Here is a 7,487-nt window from a genome sequence, read left to right on the forward strand (position 1 = left end):
GGTCATATTAATGGGTAGACCGAAGAGGGAGTATACCTGACAGGGGTCATATTAATGGGTAGACTGTAGAGGGAGTATACCTGACAGGGGTCATATTAATGGGTAGACTGTAGAAGACCAGAAAATCTGTTTCTCACTTCTGTGATGTTTCCAAGACATTTGTCTAATATTGTCTGCGTTGTCTCGCTCCCCCCTCCCTCCCTCTCTCTCTCTCTCTCTGTCTCTCTCTCTCTGTCTCTCTCTCTCTCTCTCTCTCTCTCTCTCTCTCTCTGTAGCCAAGATGTTCCGTCGGGTTCTGACCATTGTCCAGGCCCACTGTAAACTGGGTCTGACCGCCACACTGGTCCGTGAAGACGACAAGATCGTTGATCTCAACTTCCTGATTGGGCCCAAGCTGTTTGAGGCTAACTGGATGGAGCTCCAGAACAACGGCTACGTCGCTAAGGTCCAGTGTGCCGAGGTTAGTCCGTCGTCCACACCCGTACCAGTCTGTGGTGGGGATAAACCTGGTAATGGGCACGACACAATATGGCTAATGGAATAGGATACCTCACGACGTCTAGTCTGGGTAAACATCATTTGGGCAACAAGCGGATAAGGCAGGGGTGTAGTTTGGGGGGGGGGGGGGTTTGGGGAACCAGCGGATAAGGCAGGGCTGTAGTTGGGGGGGGGGGGGGGTTTGGGGAACCAGCGGATAAGGCAGGGCTGTAGTTGGGGGGGGGGGGGGGGGAAACCAGTGGATAAGGCAGGGCTGAAGTTGGGGGGGGGGGGGGGTTTGGGGAACCAGCGGATAAGGCAGGGCTGTAGTTGGAGGGGGGGGGGGGGGGTTGGGCAACAAGCGGATAAGGCAGGGCTGTAGTTGGGGGGGGGGGGGGGTTGGGCAACAAGCGGATAAGGCAGGGCTGTAGTTGGGGGGGGGGGGGTTGGGCAACCAGCGGATAAGGCAGGGCTGTAGTTGGGGGGGGGGGGGGGTTGGGGAACCAGCGGATAAGGCAGGGCTGTAGTTGGGGGGGGGGGGTTGGGGAACCAGCGGATAAGGCAGGGCTGTAGTTGGGGGTGGGGGGGGTTGGGGAACCAGCGGATAAGGCAGGGCTGTAGTTGGGGGGGGGGGGGTTGGGCAACAAGCGGATAAGGCAGGGCTGTAGTTGGGGGGGGGGGGGGGTTTGGGGAACCAGCGGATAAGGCAGGGCTGTAGTTGGGGGGGGGGGGGGGTTTGGGGAACCAGCGGATAAGGCAGGGCTGTAGTTGGGGGGGGGGGGGGGGGGAACCAGTGGATAAGGCAGGGCTGAAGTTGGGGGGGGGTTTGGGGAACCAGCGGATAAGGCAGGGCTGTAGTTGGGGGGGGGGGGGGGTTTGGGGAACCAGCGGATAAGGCAGGGCTGTAGTTGGAGGGGGGGGGGGGGTTGGGCAACAAGCGGATAAGGCAGGGCTGTAGTTGGGGGGGGGGGGGTTGGGCAACAAGCGGATAAGGCAGGGCTGTAGTTGGGGGGGGGGGGGTTGGGCAACAAGCGGATAAGGCAGGGCTGTAGTTGGGGGTGGGGGGGGTTGGGCAACCAGCGGATAAGGCAGGGCTGTAGTTGGGGGGGGGGGGGGGGTTTGGGGAACCAGCGGATAAGGCAGGGCTGTAGTTGGAGGGGGGGGGGGGGGGGGTTGGGCAACAAGCGGATAAGGCAGGGCTGTAGTTGGGGGGGGGGGGGGTTGGGCAACAAGCGGATAAGGCAGGGCTGTAGTTGGGGGGGGGGGGGTTGGGCAACCAGCGGATAAGGCAGGGCTGTAGTTGGGGGGGGGGGGGGTTGGGGAACCAGCGGAAAAGGCAGGGCTGTAGTTGGGGGGGGGGGGTTGGGGAACCAGCGGATAAGGCAGGGCTGTAGTTGGGGGTGGGGGGGGTTGGGGAACCAGCGGATAAGGCAGGGCTGTAGTTGGGGGGGGGGGGGTTGGGCAACAAGCGGATAAGGCAGGGCTGTAGTTGGGGGGGGGGGGGGGTTTGGGGAACCAGCGGATAAGGCAGGGCTGTAGTTGGGGGGGGGGGGGGGTTTGGGGAACCAGCGGATAAGGCAGGGCTGTAGTTGGGGGGGGGGGGGGGGGGAACCAGTGGATAAGGCAGGGCTGAAGTTGGGGGGGGGGGGGGGTTTGGGGAACCAGCGGATAAGGCAGGGCTGTAGTTGGGGGGGGGGGGGGGTTTGGGGAACCAGCGGATAAGGCAGGGCTGTAGTTGGAGGGGGGGGGGGGGGTTGGGCAACAAGCGGATAAGGCAGGGCTGTAGTTGGGGGGGGGGGGGTTGGGCAACAAGCGGATAAGGCAGGGCTGTATATGGGGGGGGGGGGGGGTTGGGCAACAAGCGGATAAGGCAGGGCTGTAGTTGGGGGTGGGGGGGGTTGGGCAACCAGCGGATAAGGCAGGGCTGTAGTTGGGGGGGGGGGGGGTTGGGGAACCAGCGGATAAGGCAGGGCTGTAGTTGGGGGGGGGGGGTTGGGGAACCAGCGGATAAGGCAGGGCTGTAGTTGGGGGTGGGGGGGGTTGGGGAACCAGCGGATAAGGCAGGGCTGTAGTTGGGGGGGGGGGGTTGGGGAACCAGCGGATAAGGCAGGGCTGTAGTTGGGGGGGGGGGGGTTGGGGAACCAGCGGATAAGGCAGGGCTGTAGTTGGGGGGGGGGGGGGGGGGTTGGGGAACCAGCGGATAAGGCAGGGCTGTAGTTGGGGGGGGGGGGGGTTGGGGAACCAGCGGATAAGGCAGGGCTGTAGTTGGGGGGGGGGGGTTGGGGAACCAGCGGATAAGGCAGGGCTGTAGTTGGGGGGGGGGGGGGGGTTGGGGAACCAGCGGATAAGGCAGGGCTGTAGTTGGGGGGGGGGGGGTTTAACTGTGGAGCTCTTTTAATTTACAGAGAAAGTCACTAGAGTTCCCATGTCACTAATATGAGACAGAGCTATATACTACATTAGAAGGGTATATGGGGGACAGAGCTATAGACCACATTAGAAGGGTATATGGGGACAGAGCTATAGACCACATTAGAAGGGTATATGGGGACAGAGCTATATAGTATATTAGAAGGGTATATGGGGACAGAGCTATATACTACATTAGAAGGGTATATGGGGACAGAGCTATAGACCACATTAGAAGGGTATATGAGGACAGAGCTATGTAGTATATTAGAAGGGTATATGGGGACAGAGCTATGTAGTATATTATAAGGGTATATGGGGACAGAGCTATATAGTATATTAGAAGGGTATATGGGGACAGAGCTATATACTACATTAGAAGGGTATATGGGGACAGAGCTATAGACCACATTAGAAGGGTATATGGGGACAGAGCTATATACTACATTAGAAGGGTATATGGGAACAGAGCTATATACTACATTAGAAGGGTATATGGAGACAGAGCTATATACTACATTAGAAGGGTATATGGGGACAGAGCTATGTAGTATATTAGAAGGGTAGATGGGGACAGAGCTATATAGTATATTAGAAGGGTATATGGGGACAGAGCTATATACTACATTAGAAGGGTATATGGGGACAGAGCTATGTAGTATATTAGAAGGGTATATGGGGACAGAGCTATGTAGTATATTATAAGGGTATATGGGGACAGAGCTATATAGTATATTAGAAGGGTATATGGGGACAGAGCTATATACTACATTAGAAGGGTATATGGGGACAGAGCTATAGACCACATTAGAAGGGTATATGGGGACAGAGCTATATAGTATATTAGAAGGGTATATGGGGACAGAGCTATGTAGTATATTAGAAGGGTATATGGGGACAGAGCTATATAGTATATTATAAGGGTATATGGAGACAGAGCTATATACTACATTAGAAGGGTATATGGGGACAGAGCTATATAGTATATTAGAAGGGTATATGGGGACAGAGCTATATAGTATATTATAAGGGTATATGGGGACAGAGCTATATAGTATATTAGAAGGGTATATGGGGACAGAGCTATGTAGTATATTAGAAGGGTATATGGGGACAGAGCTATATAGTATATTAGAAGGGTATATGGGGACAGAGCTATATACTACATTAGAAGGGTATATGGGGACAGAGCTATAGACCACATTAGAAGGGTATATGGGGACAGAGCTATATACTACATTAGAAGGGTATATGGGGACAGAGCTATATACTACATTAGAAGGGTATATGGAGACAGAGCTATATACTACATTAGAAGGGTATATGGGGACAGAGCTATGTAGTATATTAGAAGGGTATATGGGGCCAGAGCTATATAGTATATTAGAAGGGTATATGGGGACAGAGCTATATAGTATATTATAAGGGTATATGGGGACAGAGCTATATAGTATATTAGAAGGGTATATGGGGACAGAGCTATGTAGTATATTAGAAGGGTAGATGGGGACAGAGCTATATACTACATTAGAAGGGTATATGGGGACAGAGCTATAGACCACATTAGAAGGGTATGTGGGGACAGAGCTATATACTACATTAGAAGGGTATATGGGGACAGAGCTATGTAGTATATTAGAAGGGTAGATGGGGACAGAGCTATATAGTATATTAGAAGGGTATATGGGGACAGAGCTATATAGTATATTAGAAGGGTATATGGGGACAGAGCTATATAGTATATTAGAAGGGTATATGGGGACAGAGCTATATAGTATATTAGAAGGGTATATGGGGACAGAGCTATATAGTATATTAGAAGGGTATATGGGGACAGAGCTATATAGTATATTAGAAGGGTATATGGGGACAGAGCTATATAGTATATTAGAAGGGTATATGGGGACAGAGCTATATACTACATTAGAAGGGTAGATGGGGACAGAGCTATAGACCACATTAGAAGGGTATATGGGGACAGAGCTATATAGTATATTAGAAGGGTATATGGGGACAGAGCTATATAGTATATTAGAAGGGTATATGGGGACAGAGCTATATAGTATATTAGAAGGGTATATGGGGACAGAGCTATGTAGTATATTAGAAGGGTATATGGAGACAGAGCTATATACTACATTAGAAGGGTATATGGGGACAGAGCTATATAGTATATTAGAAGGGTATATGGGGACAGAGCTATATAGTATATTATAAGGGTATATGGGGACAGAGCTATATAGTATATTAGAAGGGTAGATGGGGACAGAGCTATGTAGTATATTATAAGGTTATATGGGGTCAGAGCTATATAGTATATTAGAAGGGTATATGGGGACAGAGCTATATACTACATTAGAAGGGTATATGGGGACAGAGCTATAGACCACATTAGAAGGGTATATGGGGACAGAGCTATATACTACATTAGAAGGGTATATGGAGACAGAGCTATATACTACATTAGAAGGGTATATGGGGACAGAGCTATGTAGTATATTAGAAGGGTAGATGGGGACAGAGCTATATAGTATATTAGAAGGGTATATGGGGACAGAGCTATGTAGTATATTAGAAGGGTAGATGGGGACAGAGCTATATACTACATTAGAAGGGTATATGGGGACAGAGCTATAGACCACATTAGAAGGGTATATGGGGACAGAGCTATGTAGTATATTATAAGGTTATATGGGGACAGAGCTATATAGTATATTAGAAGGGTATATGGGGACAGAGCTATATACTACATTAGAAGGGTATATGGGGACAGAGCTATAGACCACATTAGAAGGGTATATGGGGACAGAGCTATATACTACATTAGAAGGGTATATGGAGACAGAGCTATATACTACATTAGAAGGGTATATGGAGACAGAGCTATATACTACATTAGAAGGGTATATGGGGACAGAGCTATGTAGTATATTAGAAGGGTAGATGGGGACAGAGCTATATAGTATATTAGAAGGGTATATGGGGACAGAGCTATGTAGTATATTAGAAGGGTAGATGGGGACAGAGCTATATACTACATTAGAAGGGTATATGGGGACAGAGCTATAGACCACATTAGAAGGGTATATGGGGACAGAGCTATGTAGTATATTAGAAGGGTATATGGGGACAGAGCTATGTAGTATATTATAAGGGTATATGGGGACAGAGCTATGTAGTATATTATAAGGGTATATGGGGACAGAGCTATAGACCACATTAGAAGGGTATATGGGGACAGAGCTATGTAGTATATTAGAAGGGTAGATTGGGACAGAGCTATGTAGTATATTAGAAGGGTATATGGGGACAGAGCTATGTAGTATATTATAAGGGTATATGGGGACAGAGCTATGTAGTATATTATAAGGGTATATGGGGACAGAGCTATATAGTATATTAGAAGGGTATATGGGGACAGAGCTATATACTACATTAGAAGGGTATATGGGGACAGAGCTATAGACCACATTAGAAGGGTATGTGGGGACAGAGCTATATAGTATATTAGAAGGGTATATGGGGACAGAGCTATATACTACATTAGAAGGGTATATGGAGACAGAGCTATATACTACATTAGAAGGGTATATGGGGACAGAGCTATATAGTATATTAGAAGGGTATATGGGGACAGAGCTATAGACCACATTAGAAGGGTAGATGGGGACAGAGCTATATAGTATATTAGAAGGGTATATGGGGACAGAGCTATATACTACATTAGAAGGGTATATGGGGACAGAGCTATAGACCACATTAGAAGGGTATATGGGGACAGAGCTATGTAGTATATTAGAAGGGTATATGGGGACAGAGCTATGTAGTATATTATAAGGGTATATGGGGACAGAGCTATGTAGTATATTATAAGGGTATATGGGGACAGAGCTATATAGTATATTAGAAGGGTATATGGGGACAGAGCTATAGACCACATTAGAAGGGTAGATGGGGACAGAGCTATAGACCACATTAGAAGGGTATATGGGGACAGAGCTATATAGTATATTAGAAGGGTAGATGGGGACAGAGCTATGTAGTATATTAGAAGGGTATATGGGGACAGAGCATTATAGTATATTAGAAGGGTATATGGGGACAGAGCTATAGACCACATTAGAAGGGTATATGGGGACAGAGCTATATAGTATATTAGAAGGGTAGATGGGGACAGAGCTATGTAGTATATTAGAAGGGTAGATGGGGACAGAGCTATATACTACATTAGAAGGGTATATGGAGACAGAGCTATATACTACATTAGAAGGGTATATGGGGACAGAGCTATAGACCACATTAGAAGGGTATATGGGGACAGAGCTATATAGTATATTAGAAGGGTAGATGGGGACAGAGCTATGTAGTATATTAGAAGGGTATATGGGGACAGAGCTATATAGTATATTAGAAGGGTATATGGGGACAGAGCTATATAGTATATTAGAAGGGTATATGGGGACAGAGCTATATACTACATTAGAAGGGTATATGGGGACAGAGCTATAGACCACATTAGAAGGGTATATGGGGACAGAGCTATGTAGTATATTAGAAGGGTATATGGGGACAGAGCTATGTAGTATATTATAAGGGTATAT

Source organism: Salmo salar, chromosome 16, assembly GCF_965601325.2.
Source record: "Salmo salar chromosome 16, fSalSal1, whole genome shotgun sequence".
Classification (NCBI taxonomy): Eukaryota; Metazoa; Chordata; class Actinopteri; order Salmoniformes; family Salmonidae; genus Salmo; species Salmo salar.